The following is a 13,146-nucleotide window of genomic DNA, read 5'->3' as shown; positions in this document are numbered from 1 at the left end:
CAAGCCAGGCCCTGCACCCATACATAGGTATTCACCAAGATATTTGTTGGATGTTGGTAAAGTACAGCTGATGCCCCAGGCTAGGAAAAACAGAACTCTAGGCCTTTCACCTTTGTTTCTTCTCCCAGACCTGGGCCCTTTCGGGGCAGAACACTGAAGGCAGTGCATTAACATAAAGGCAAACAGAAATTTCCCTTTTTCCATGTTTAATGCCAGTTGAACAATGTGTTCCCCCAGTCTACCCCCATAAACACAGCTAAACTGTGCCCTGTGGAGAGGCACCTGTGGGTCAGATGAGCACTCTGAGTCCTATGTCACGTGTATCCAGGGCTTTCGGGCTACAGAGTGATTCATTCGAATCAGGATCCATTTTGCATGGTGCAGCTTTATGTATGCCTCATTGAAGAGGGCTTCTCTGCGCAGTGTATGTTATTATAAGTAATGCACCCACACACCACAGATTTTAATGCATCCTAGAAAGCAAATTACTGGCAATGATAAGTTATAAGACATCCCTGACCAAATTCGTTGGTTATTCATCTGAAGACCAACAAACTCAGCCTCTATTGAGCCATGAAGGAAAGAGAAAAACATCAAACAATTATATAGATATTCTATAATTGCGGGTTGGAAAGTGACTATATTGAAATACTTTCCTTAGCATGGCTTAACTGCAAAAGGTCTGGGGAGGTCATTTGGTCCAGCTACTGCCTCATCCTGCTGCAGACTCCAGGGATCCATTAGCATAGTCCAGCAGAAAGAAAAAGATACCAAGAAAATGTGTGTCTTGTTGCACGTTTGACAGCTACGTTTTTCCTAGGGCTACTTCACTGGAAGTAGAACAAGATGTCAAGAATAACTTAGGAGAAGTTTTTTTAAAAACTGTCCTAGGGATATGTAAGAAAGTTGGCTAAGCCACAAAAAAAAAAGAAGGAAAACAACAGAAGGGCCCCCCTCAACCAGCTCAGATCACCCCTCACCTGGCCAATGCAGGCTGCTCAGCCAGCAGATTCCAATGCAGTAGCTGGCAGATGAAGGAGAAAATGGGGACTGGGAGCTATTTTTCTATTTCCATACTTTTAATTACTCTTAATCCATACTCCCTAGATGGCTTAATCACTAACAGGCTGAAGCTATGGTCTGGCATAACACTGGGTTAATTATGCTCTTTGGGTTACAAAGGACAGAAATAAATTCACTTAGGCTACCTCAGGTAATGAGGGTTCACTGGTCAGTTACACATGACAACATATGTGACTTCTTCCCTCTCTACCTACACACGCCCCCCGCCACTATCACCAACCCCTAATCCCCAATCTAGCTGGCTGATCCTCTCCATATTTCTCAGCTCAAATTCCAGAGTGTCTGTTTCACCAGCGTAATCACCTAATTCCCACTGGCCAGAGCTTTCCCTGCCAGACCACCCTTCAAGCTACTTGCCAGCCTATGAACTGGTTGCCCGTGGGTCAGGTGGCTGCCTCTGGTCCAATCAGCAGGTACCCTCTGCACAACATACAGTTTAGGGCTACTTCCTTCGGCAAGGCGCTGTGTACCAAGGCAGCTTTCCTTAAAAAAAGGATGTTGGGAATTTCAGGTGCATCTCTATGTCAAAGTGGCCACCAAATACTTAAGTACAGATAAACTACTGATTTAGAGGCAAGAGTCTTCATAGGAGCAGGACCAGCTTTGCAGACTCACCATCTGTGCAGTTACAAAGGGTCCCTGTGCTCAAAAGGGCCCACACTTGGGTAAATGCTGTGGCCATCTTTAAATATTACTTAACTTTTGATCAGAGGACCTGCATTTTCATTTTGCACAGGGATTTGCAAGTTATGCAACTATTTCTGTATAGGACTTTTTATTACATTATAAAAAGTGAAAGGATTTTCATAGAATCAAATAATTTTGAATCCAATGATTCTTCTAAGATCATCTGCTACAAATATTCATTTGACAAATAAGAAAACTGAGATCAAAGAAAGGATAATTTGCTAAAATCCAACAGTGAGTACTAGCAATGTCAGACCAGAAACAGATTCTTACCCCTCCAAGTCCAGACTTCTCATTCTTTCACGAGACAGGCTTTCTTCTGGTGAGGACTACATGATGCTAGTCCATTTTGCCAGGATATTTGGTAGACTACTTAGAAATTTCATAAAATAAAGGCTGATGGGCCGGGCACGGTGGCTCACACCTGTAATCCCACCACTTTGGGAGGCTGAGGCAGGCAGATGATGAGGTCAAGAGATCGAGACTATCCTGGCCAACACGCTGAAACCCCATTTCTACTAAAAATACAAAAATTAGCTGGGCATGGTGGTGCGCACCTCTAGTCCCAGCTACTCGGGAGGCTGAGGCAGGAGAATCGCTTGAACCTGGGAGGTAGAGGTTGCAGTGAGCCAAGATCACGCCACTGCACTCCAGCCTGGCAACAGAGCAAGACTCCATCTCAAATATAAATAAATAAATAAATAAATAAATAAATAAATAAGACTGATGTTAAAACACAAATGTGGATCTTTTCTTGTTCAATCTTACAGCTTGTTTCTTAACCTTTGACTCCCTCAGAACAAATTCCACTGACAATCACCAGAATCTAAAACAAAAGCTGAGTGGCAGAATGTAAACTAATAGAATCTCTATGGAGGATCATTTGTAATAGATATCAAAATTACAATGTTCATACTCCTCAATCCCACAATCCCATCCTAGATATAGTTGCACATATGCAAAGATATGCGTGCCTAAGACTAATCATTTTGATGTTATTCATAACAGCAAAAGATTGGAAACAACCTAGATAACCAGATAACCATCAATCAGAGACTAGTTTTTTTCTTTGTTTGTTTGTTTGTTTGTTTTTGAGACAGAGTCTCACTCTGTCACCAGGCTGGAGTGCAGTGGTGCGATCTCAGCTCACTGCAACCTCTGCCTCTCAGGTTCAAGCGATTCTCCTGCCTCAACCTCCCAAGTAGCTGGGACTACAGGCACATGCCACCACACCTGGCTAATTTTTGTATTTTTAGTAGAGACAGGGTTTTACCATTTTGGCCAGGATGGTCTGCATCTCTTGGTCTCGATCTCTTGACCTCATGATCTGCCGCGTTGGCCTCCCAAAGTACTGGGATTGCAGGCATGAGCCACCGCGCCTGGTCATTTTTGTTTGTTTGTTTGTTTTGTTTTGTTTAAAAAAGAGGATGATGCAATAAAATACTATGTAGCTCTTGAGAAAAAAGAAGTTAATCTAGATTTACTGATACAGAACAATTTCCAATACATCATTTCATGAAAAAGCAAAGTGCAAACCATATACAGTATGCTTCTCTTTGTGAGGGAAAGGGATATATAACCAAATATCCTACAATTATACATACACACAGAGAGAGTGGATATTTGTATATGTATAGAATTTGTCTGGAAGGACGGGAGATGGTGGCTACACCTGTAATCCCAGCACTTTGGGAGGCCAAGGTGGGCAGATCACCTGAGGTCGGGAGTTCAAGATCAGCCTGGCCAACATGGCAAAACCCCATCTCTACTAAAAATACAAAAATTAGCCAGGCATGGTGGCATGTGCCTGTAGTCCCAGCTACTTGGGAGACTGAGGCAGGAGAATCACTTGAACCTGGGAGGCAGAGGTTACAGTGAACCAACATTGTGCCACTGCACTCCAGCCTGGGCAACAGAGTGAGACTCCATCTCAAAAAAAGAAAAAAAAGAGAATTTGTCCAGAAGGATATACAATAAAGAGCAACTGTCTCTGAGGAAGGGACATGAGGGACTCAGGAATGGGAATTGGGCAGGGGACGGATTTGTATTTGGTGTCCTATTGTTCCTTTAAAATTTGTACTATGTGCACAAATTATCTCTTCAAAAACTGGTTAAATTAGTGCCTGAAAGAGGACCCCATGATGCTGCCAGTATTGTATCATATCTACAATAATAAGCAACACACTATTGCTATCATTTTTGCTAAAGCTTTTGTTGAAATCGTGCATATCAAACTTAGAGACAAAGGAAATTAAGCGTAGTTAAATTAGACTTTAAAAACCAAGTCTCTCCCCCTCCCTGCTCTGCTGTAGACAAAAGGAAAAACCTGAAAAGTTTTCAAAACCTGAATAATCCATTGCTTGTTTAGTCATTGGCACAGCTGCGTGATACAATGGAGAAAACGAGAAACGTTCCCAACTCTTCCTTTGGAAATTTGCCAATATCATCTCCAAAGTATCCTTCAGACGTTATCCACTTACGTTTTTACAGTGCACCTACCAGCAGAGTTCCTAAGCACTTTAACAAGAGCTGTATCTTGAACCAAAAGCATGAAGGGGGGACACAAACCTCAATATTGCCCTAGTTTTGCAAAACATTTGCCTCGGGTGACAGCAGAAAAGGAAGCTTAGTCCTTCTGATTCCTAGCTAGGAAAGACAGGAAATGTGTTTCTCCCACATATTTTCCTTGTTGCTTCAATTCCACACATTCTATAGTTATGCAACCCCCATGTGGTGGATCAAAGATGGCTACAAATTCTTTGACACTCCTCTCCTATGGAGAAGGGATCTGTTTCCATTAGTCTTGATTCTGGGCTGTCCTGTGACTACTTTGACCAATGGAGTATCACAGAATTGGTGCTATGCCAATTCCAACCCTAGTCTCTAAAATAACCAGCAGAGTTCTGAGTGAACCGCTATGTGAGAGTCCAACTGGCCTTCTAAAGAGAACATATAGAGATACTCTAAGACTACATCAAGAGGGAGAAGGGCCCAAAGCCTGTCAGCCATTTCTGTCAAGACAGTAGGCATGTGAGGGAAGCCATCTTGGATGCTTCAGCTCACACCAGACCGTTAAGTGACTCCAGTCAATGCCATGTGAAGCAGAAGAATCACCCAGCCAAGCACTGACCAAATTCCTGACCAAGGAACTTGTGAGATAATTAAAATGTGGTTTTAAGACACTAAGTTTTCGGGTAGTATGCTATGCTGCAGTACATAACCAAGACACCACACTATCAAAACTTAAACACTAGCGGCCGGGCGCAGTGCCTCAAGCCTGTAATCCCAGCACTTTGGGAGGCCGAAACGGGCGGATCACGAGGTCAGGAGATCGAGACCATCCTGGCTAACACGGTGAAACCCCGTCTCTACTAAAAAATACAAAAAACAAGCCGGGCGAGGTGGCAGGCGCCTGTAGTCCCAGCTACTCGGGAGGCTGAGGCAGGAGAATGGCGTGAACCCGGGAGGCGGAGCTTGCAGTGAGCTGAGATCCGGCCACTTTACTCCAGCCCGGGCGACAGAGCGAGACTCCATCTCAAAAAAAAAAATTAAACACTAACATCTGCAAAACCTTTTTTACTCAAAATTCAATCTTTCCTGAATTACCTTAGATTATTGATAGAACAATCTCATGCCAGGCAGCCACAGCTACTCAGAGAAGGGGCCAGTTTTAAGTTAAGACAACAGAAGAATTTTCTAGCACCTCCTTTCCAGCCAGAGATAAGTCTCCATTGGCCAGAACTGCCAGACAGAACTCCAGAGATCATGGCCAGGGAGCCTGGAGTTTCTCAGCTCACACAGGACCAACATTTCTCAGGGTGTCGTTTGACCAGCCCCAACCACTCCAGTACTCTGCGCACGTCCACCAACACCATGTCCACCACCTCATAGGTGTCACATGTGATTATTCCTGGAGGTAGGTTAAGAACCAGACCCTCAGCCAGGGGAGGTAGCTCATGCCTGTAATCCCAGGACTTTGGGAGGCCGAGGCAGGCAGATCACTTGAGGTCAGGAGTTTGAAGTCAGCCTGGCCAACATGGTGAAACCCCATCTCTACTAAAAATACAAAAAATTAGCCAGGCATGGTGGCCTGCACCTGTAATCTCAGTACTTGGGAGGTTGAGGCAAGAGAATAGCTTGAACCCAGGAGGTAGAGGTTGCAATGAGCCGAGATCGAGCCACTGCACTCTAGCCTGGGTTACAGAGCAAAACTCTGTCTCAAAAAAAAAAAAAAAAGAACCAGACCCTCTACTCCAGCCCTTGCCCTTTCAGGCTGGGCTGAGAGAAGGAGGGCTAAGTCTTGGAAGGAGAGATTCCTGGATTAACTTCCTCAGCCCACAACGACTGGCAGTTGCCACCCACTCCAGCCATGTGCCTGTTCTCACCCACCCACAGGGTTGCCAAGGCCTGAGGGAGGTGGCACTGGCAGAAACCATAATTAGGGATTTCATCATATACTTTAGCTAGAATTGAGAACAAATTCTTCCTTACAACATGCAAATCTATTGTTCGACTTTCAAATATCCAACTAACTTTCAAACACATTTTTGGGAACCCATTAGATACGTAAGTAAGACACTACCTCTTCTGAACTGTAGACATGGCCTTGAAATTCAGACAAGAGCATTTCCAGGGTTGACACAATAATGGAAGATTCAAAAAACACATGATGAAAGAGAACAAGGAGGTCAGCAAACATGGTCCAGCAAGGTCCAGGTTGCGCCAAGGCAACCATAGACCCAGAAGCTATGAGGGAAGGAAAAGGGGAAGTACAAAGAGGGTCTTCATCCCTCCTGTGTCCCTGGCTTCAAAGGAGTGAATTCCCATTCAATTTCATAAAAGACTTTTCACCATTGCCTATATAGACAAATTAAAGCAGCAAGTTGACCATCTGAATAATCTATTGTGATAGATCAATGTCTGGATATTACTGGGGGAGAAAGGTGTTTGAGCTCTGAGCTTTTTCAAATTTTAGGATTTTCCCAAATTATCTCAATGATTTTTTCAACCCTTCACTTCAAACAAAATATTTAAGGAAATGCTATTTCCATAGGATTCTTGGGTCATATCTATACAGCCACAGCCAAGGGAGGGGCACAGGAGGGAAGAAGGAGGGGTAGAGTCACCCAGATTACCTGTCTGGTTGCTTAGACTGGTCCAATTTCACTAAGAATCACACAAACCTCTTCATTCCTTCTGCTTTGTTCACCTGACCTTTTTCAATTTCTTTTTCCTTTCTCCATTACCCTAAGGGAGTAATCTAGCCACTCTGGCTTTCTTTGCATGCAAAATCTAACAGTTCCTTCTTTCTTCTTTCAGATAAAGGCAGTCTTGGGGAGGGGAAGAGAAAAGCGCCTGGCTTCTTCAAATTAGCTCTGAAATAAAAGTCACTGCCAGATGTTATATAAAAGGTGACGTAATCCTAAAGTACTTCATTACATATGCAGCTCTGCTCTTCAGCCCAGGAGGAGTTTATTACATTTTGTCGATCCCATTTTCTATACCCACATCATTTTTACATAATTTTTCCTGCCTGACAGACATCTTCACATTTTCACAGCAACCCATCAAGATAGCGTTACAACAGCACAGGGAACCAGGTTAGCAGTTTCAATTCTTTTCGTTTTCCTAATAAATTCTTGGCTCATAGTGAAATAGATGGCCATGGCAAATGCATTAAGATCAAACTTCCTGCCTTTTTGTATTGCACAAAATTTAGAAGAAAATACACCATTTGTACCAATGAAGTATCTAGCTACTGAGATGCTTTAAGTGCAAACACTGAGAGACACTTCCTCCCACTTGCCAGGTGCTAAGCATCCTTCCCTGTCTCCCTGGGCACTCATGGCCCCACTGCCCCCTGATGGTAAAAAGCAGCAGTGCAGGCTGGACCATTCTTCAAGGAGGATTGACAGACTGGAGTGGACGGTTCAAAGGCATTTGCCTTAAAGGTCAGTGTGAGAGGCCAAAGACACTGAGCTTTTAGTTACTATTCAGAAACAAACTTATGCAACTCAGAATTCCAGTGGGATAAGAAAATGTCTGTGAGTCCCACCCCAGGGAAACATACATAGAAGGAAATTTCATCTTTAGAACCTCCTTCAGATCTTAAGGAAAGATCCCTGTAAAAATGAACTTTATGTTTTTAAAAAGTAATTACAAACTTGGAGTAATGGAGGTTCTATTCTTTTATAAGAGTGGGACTTGAATATAGGAGAAGGGGAGATATAAAGGCTTCATGGAGGAATTTTGACCCCCTCCCTTCCACCCCCACCCCCCACTGCCCAGAAAACAGAGGTACTAGCAACTAGCCCCAAAATAAATGTATCTAGTGTCATACTTTTATCCAAAGTCATTACATTCCATAGTTCTACAAGTAGTTTGTTTCACAGGTTCAAATTTTCTTCTCCTCTTTAAAGCAGTTTTTCTTTATATCAAAGTAATTCATGCACATAGTATAAAGAGTCAAACTGTTCTACAGCAGTCCAAGCAGTCCCTACCTCCTGTTTCCTGCTCCAGAAGGCAGATACTTCCAGCTCTTTTAACTGAACCATTTACGTTTTACCTCTATATCTCTAAATGGCATGTTCATGTTGCTGCCTCTTGATTTTTTAGTTTAAGCTTCATATATTGACTTTGCACTATGGAAGATGACTTCATAAGTACCCCCACACACATGCGCAACCCCACCACACATATATACTTTCCAGTATACTATAATTTTGGTAAGAGCAATAATCAATATTTATGGAACTATAACTATTAAATTATTGACCACAAAGCCATGCAGTATATCCTGTTCACCTTTCCTTTTCTGAACAAGTTTATATTTTCCCTGGAATTAAAAAAAAAAACAGTCTTTTCTTCACATGCTACTTTTTTGTTGTTGTTTGTTTGTTTGATTGTTTTGAGACAGAGTCTCGCTCTGTTGCCCAGGGTGGAGTGCAGTGGCATGATCATGGCTAACTGCAGCCTCAACTTACTGGGCTCAAGCCATCCTCCTCCCACCTCAGCCTCCCAAGTAGCTAGGAATACAGGTACATGCCACCACTTTCAGCCAATTTTTTTTTTTTTTTTTTTTTTTTTTTTTTTTTGGAGAGACAGGGTCTCACTATGTTGCCCGGGCTGGTCTCAAACTCCTGGCCTCAAGCAATCCTCCCTCCTCAGCCTCCCAAAGTGCTGGGTTTACAGTTGTGAGCCACTGCACCTGGCCTATGTGGCCTTTTTCCATGTGTGTGTCTGTCTTCACATGGCATCTCTGCTCTACGTGTCTCTGTCTCTGTGTCTCTTCTCTCGTTATAAAGACACCAGTCATTTGGATTAAAGGCCTACTCTACTCTTGCATGACATCATTTTTAACTGACTTCGTAATTATGTCTACAAAGACCTTATTTCCAATAAGTCACGTTCCCAGGTACCCAGAGTTAGAACTTGAACATATCTTTCATTGGAGGTGGCAGGAGAGCACAATTCAGCCCACATTGATCTTCACTAATTTATCCCCAACTCTACCCAGTTGTCTAAGTATATTCAAACATTATCTGTTTTCTATCAATCAGGTTTCATCTTCTGTGTCAGTTCACTCTCAAATGGGCTTTCTCTTTATAACTGGCTACAACTACAGCACATATCCTTTCAGGTTCAAGTGGAACAACAGGACATGTTTCTCCCTCAGTAGTCTCATTGGCTCCCCAGGATCACACGCCAATCTCCAACCAGTCACTACAGGCAGGAGAAGACCACACGCACGTGACTTAAGCGCGGGTTATATGCTCCCTAGATAGAGCTGGGCATAAGACCAGCTTTATTTTAGTAAATGACCTGAGCCTGGAGAAGAGAGGATTCCATAAAGGGTGGATGGATGGATACTGAACACCAAAACTAAATTAGCATCCACTACTGCAGCCTGTTAGAAAACACTTTAAGAGGGGTCATGTTCTCCCCAAGACTGGAACACAGATTTCGTCCTTCCAGAGAATTTCATAATAATCTCTTCCTTCCGGGAAGTTACGGGAAGCAAAAAAGATATTGAACAAAAATTACATTCAGATCTACATTTTCTCCTTTTTCTGCTTTTATAGAGATTAATCTGGTAATATCTGAGGGAGAAAGTACATGTCACTTTAGTACATTTTTACATCCTAAAATGTTTGGAGAGAAGGTACTTATTATCCCAAATACAAAATGTCATACACACGGAGGGAAATATCCTCTGGTCAAATCCCCGTGATATCAAATAGAATGACGCAGAAAATAAAAATTTCCAGCCAGGCGAGCAATAACCATCCTGTTCATAAAAACGCTCTCCTGCTGAGATGCCACAAGAAGTTTTCTTCAAATGAGCTTTCACACTGCAATCTAGTTGTCCAGCATCATCTCTTGCCATCTGTGAAGAGTTTGGGAAACAATGGCCTCATTCCCGTCTCCACCTGACAGCATCTGCCTCTGTGAAGGAGTTCGGAAATGGTGAACTTTGAGTTTTCTTTCCATCCGTTTTCCTATTTTTTTTTTTTTTTTTTCCTGCTTTTGACCCAATTTTTTACATTTTTGAACTACAGATCACAAACTTTAAACAGTCACCTTATTCACTGGAACAGATTGCTTGAATCTAAGAAAAATTAACCATCTTTTCCTGTCAGAAGACTTCGATCAAAGCAAAACAAAGAACGTAAGAGCTAAGATGACAAAATCGATAAGAAAAATAGGGGAAAATGGGAGAGGATGGAGTCAGAAGGAAGCTAGGAAAAGAGAAAGCCAGAGAAACCAAGGAATAAAAAAAAAAGTGGATATGGCTCAGAACCATTTAAAATAAAATTTTTAAAAGTGGAGGGAATAAAAAAAGATGGGAAAAGCCCTAACCTAGGCTTAAGGACCTGCACGGTGGCCAACCGCTCCACCCCAACCCTGTGCACCTGTCTGGGTGGCCTCTCTGGGCCTCAGTCTTCCCCCACTGGGTGGAGTGACCCAACACATCTCCTGAGCCCCGCCCATTCCAAGACACGTGATCTTGAGTCCTCCACAAGGGCTATGGAAGAGGTGGGAGCCACCCACTCAGTTAACACTCACATGGCGAGTGCCTAACCGGGAGGGGCACCACCTGTGTGGGGATGACGATCGAGCAGCCCGTTGTAGGGGCTGGCTTTCACGCTGTCTTTGCCGACAGAGCTGTCTTCTGCTCTCTGAGATCAGAGGGAGATCTAAGTGCTGGACGTAAAGCTGCCAAACCAGCAGGCCCAAGGGAAGCACTCTAAGCAGAGTATTTCCTAAAAACGCCGCATTGAAAATGACAAATCTTGACATCCCATTCCCAGAACCCATCACCTCGCCTCCCCTGGGGTTTTAACAGTTTGAAAAACAGTGAGCTGCCTATTCCAGGTGATGGTAGCAACCGAGCCTAATTCCCAGACCAATGCCCTCAACCAAATACAACAAAGCAGAGATACAAGCTCTTTTACAATTTATTCTCTCTTCTATTTGCTGTGTCCCTGTATGTAAGCTCCTGAAATTTTCTAAAGTATTGAGTATTGAGAAATTGGGGCCAGCAGTGATTTTCAACCCTGAGACATTCAACTCGGCTAGAGAGGAGTGTGTGTGTGTGTGTGTGTGTGTGTGTGTGTGTGTGTGTGTGTGTGTGTGTTTTACGCAGATGTCTAGTCCCCTTCCTTATTTAATTGGTCTAATGGGGGATCCATGCATCAGCCTTTTTTAACCACTTCCCAGGTGATTCTAATACGAGGCTAGTGTGAGAACCACGGGGCAGAGGGATTGCAGTGTTTCCAGGGGGTTCCAAGTAGCAGGCAGAGCCTCAGACACATCTGCTTTACATTCCCGTTGTTAAAAACTAATCACTCTTAGCAGAAGGGAAATTCCACCCACAATAGCAGTAGACGCAGTGTACTTTGGTCTGTCTTCTCTATCCCTCATAGAACCTTCCCCAAGCAAGCAAGAGTCCTAGAAAGCTACCGAATTCTTGCTAAACCAGCGCCATTTTAAACTTAAAGTTGACATCGCCACATCAGAACTTACACTAATAATCTATGTACCGCCACGTAAGGGAATGTATTTCAATGCCAAGCTCTTCTGGTTCTATAACATATTCATCGACAAAGCTACATCTTAGGGTAGTAGAGAAACTAGAGTCAATGTCCATATGTTCCTGAATATTAATCTTTCTCCAGCATTCCTAAAAGTCTGCCTCTCTATGAAGTTTAAAAGAGCTATATCCCACCAGGTACAGTGGCTCATGCCTGTAACCCCAGCACTTTGGGAGGCCAAGGTGGGCGGATCACCTGAGGTCAGGAATTCGAGATCAGCCTGGCCAACATGGTGAAACCCTGTCTCTACTAAACATACAAAAATTAGCCGGGCGTGGTGGTGCGTGCCTGTAATCCCAGATACCTGGGAGGCTGAGGCAGGAGAACCACTTGAACCTGGGAGGTGGAGGTTGCAGTGAGCCAAGACCACACCACTGCACTCCAGCCTGGGCGATGGAGTGAAACTGTCTCAAAAAAAGGAAAAAAAAAAAAAAGTTATATCCATTTCTTCTGAGCACTATCTCACGGTGAATTTTTAAAGTAAATTATCTGACTTCCATGGCCATCAATTTCCACTTTTTGAAATTTGGCAATGATAATCCTAACTGTAACCTTCCAACCACATATTTGGCCCTTACAATGTATCAGGTACCATATTAGGCACTCTAAGCTCTAGTATCTAGAGATGGAATAACCCTACAAAACAAGCACCATTTTCCCAAGTTTTCAATGAGATGCCTCATGGCTAGTAACCATTAGGATTTAAATTCCAATCTGCCTGGCTCCAAAAACAACAATCTTTTCACAATGCTCTGCTGCCCACAGAAAATCTGTTGGAAGGTCAGTAACACAACAATAAAAGTAAATATTTGTATAGCAAATAACAAGCATCACCCCAACGTTCTTTCCTACCCTGAGCCAAAGAAAGGCATTTTAAAATCCCAGCCTTCACATCCTCAATCATGTCAAAGAAAAGTTTGTAAAGCATCCAAGTCCTTTGAGAATGGAAATACTTCCTGGTTAATTTGTGGGGTGTGTTATAAAGTCACTTCCAAATTGTTGTGTAATCAGGTCCTATAGACATTGAATCATTATGACCAGTTGAGTGGGAACCGGAAGGTCCAAGAGACAGATGGACATATTTTGCAGTCAAGTAGGAAAGAAAATTATCACCAAGCAATGCCAATTCCTATGCAGGCCAGACTCCCTGAGAAGGAAAGGAGATTTTGAGCATATGTCAGGAATATTTATTCAGCCACATTCAAAGCCAGATACGCTCAGTCCCTGCCCTCCCCAAGCTTTCAGTCTAATGGTGGGGTATTAACCAAATAATCTCACAAAC

At 43.1% G+C, this 13,146-nt stretch overlaps 1 protein-coding gene and 1 long non-coding RNA gene across 2 annotated transcripts in view; one reads left to right on the top strand and one right to left on the bottom strand.

The window, feature by feature from the left end:
- The window catches only part of LOC126956566 (uncharacterized), a 39,367-nt gene extending 32,250 nt beyond the window's left edge, over window positions 1-7,117 (bottom strand). The window contains exon 1 of the long non-coding RNA XR_007726411.1: window positions 6,906-7,117. This is a non-coding gene — a long non-coding RNA (uncharacterized LOC126956566). The remainder of the gene's footprint in view (window positions 1-6,905) is intronic.
- The window catches only part of MRPS36 (mitochondrial ribosomal protein S36), a 587,034-nt gene that overhangs the window by 354,239 nt on the left and 219,649 nt on the right, over window positions 1-13,146 (top strand). The gene's annotated exons all lie outside the window — the stretch shown is intronic.

The sequence above is a fragment of the Macaca thibetana genome, chromosome 6 (genome assembly GCF_024542745.1).
Source record: "Macaca thibetana thibetana isolate TM-01 chromosome 6, ASM2454274v1, whole genome shotgun sequence".
NCBI lineage: Eukaryota > Metazoa > Chordata > Mammalia > Primates > Cercopithecidae > Macaca > Macaca thibetana.
Note: the sequence above shows the minus strand (reverse complement) of the source record. Positions and strands in the feature narration are given on the sequence as shown.